Here is a 1,554-nt window from a genome sequence, read left to right as displayed (position 1 = left end):
TATGGAAGGAGTGCTTATGTGACAATTGATTTGTTTGATTTGAATCACCTAACTGAAGAGACACCATTCCCCATTTAAGTCATGAGATCCGTTGTTGGACAAAACACCATTTAGATTTGATGAAGTCTGTTTTTTTCCCACTTGTCGCACATTGAATGGGCTTCTTCCTCTCGGGGGACTGTGGGCTGTAGTGTGCGGTCATGGCTCGCGATTTACTGTCCCCCAGTGCATCCTCTCAAATTTTTAGTTGATGCAGTCTTTAAGTTAATGGCTCCTGGGGTACGCCATATATTTATAGAAGGAGACTATAATTGTCTCAGGGACCCTGGGGTGGACAGGATGCCAAGGGAGCTGTTGGGTACACCTCTGCAGGCGAGACAGTTCGTGGACTTATGTGAGGAGTTGGGGCGAGTGGATGTGTGGAGGTGCCCCCACCCAAATGGGAGGGACTTTACCTTTTACTCCAACCCGCACAAGTGCCACACAAGAATTGAAATGTTCTTTGTTCCGTTGGTTTGTTTGGACTTGGTGTTAGCCTGCAGGATTGGGAACATAACTATTTTGGACCATGTGAAAGTATATTTAGATGTTAAGACCAAAGGTAGTGTAGGAGACACACAGCAATGTCGCACGAATACATTTCTGTTGAAGGATGACAACTTTGTACAGTATATCACAAGGGAGTTCAGGGTTTTTTGGGTCTTCAATCAGGCTACAGCCAGTAAGCCATCAGTGCTCTGGGAGACCACCAAAGCATTCTTAAGGGGTACAATTATTTTACACTTGACAATGAGAAGGAGGCAGAGAGGAGAGCAGCAGCTGATACTTGAGGCCTGGCTGAAGGCAGCCAAATCGGCACATTATCCCAGACCATCTGGGGTCAAATTGCAACGGGTCATGGCTCTCCGGGCTGCTCTGGACTCAGCGCACACACAAGTGGCAAAGAGAGGGGTCTCCTTTGCAAAGCAAAGGCTGTTTGAATGTGGGGATAAGCCATGTAGATCCCTGGCTTACCTGGCTCGGAAGGAAAGTGCTCCACAGTCCATTGTGTTTATCAGGGAGAGAACTGGCAATGTCACTCGTGAACTGAGGAAGTTCAATGCCAGATTCCGGGAGTTCAATGCAGAGTTATACCGGTCAGAGGGCTGTGGGGATGGTACAGTGAAAATGGAATCCTTTTTTGAAAACTTGGACCTCCCTGGTATAAACGCAGATCAGGCCTCCCTTTTAAATGTACCTCTGACAGTACAAGAGGTGCAAAAGGCGGTAAGGCAGCTCCAAGGTGGTAAGACACCTGGTCCATGTGGATTTTATAAGGAGTTCATACACATGTCAGCTGAACCAGTGCTGGAGCTGTTTAGTCACTCCTATGGCCAGGACTGTCTTCTGCCCTCTCTTACAGTGGCTAATATCGCTCTTATTTTAAAGAAAGTGAAAGACCCTGAGGATTGTGCATTGTATAGACCCATCTTGTTGTTGAATGTGGATTTTAAAATTCTATCAAAGGTGTTAGCTCTGAGACTGGAGAAGGTGCTGCCTGTTATTATAAAAGAG

This window comes from Chiloscyllium plagiosum, unplaced genomic scaffold (genome assembly GCF_004010195.1).
Source record: "Chiloscyllium plagiosum isolate BGI_BamShark_2017 unplaced genomic scaffold, ASM401019v2 scaf_64791, whole genome shotgun sequence".
Classification (NCBI taxonomy): Eukaryota; Metazoa; Chordata; class Chondrichthyes; order Orectolobiformes; family Hemiscylliidae; genus Chiloscyllium; species Chiloscyllium plagiosum.
Note: the sequence above shows the minus strand (reverse complement) of the source record.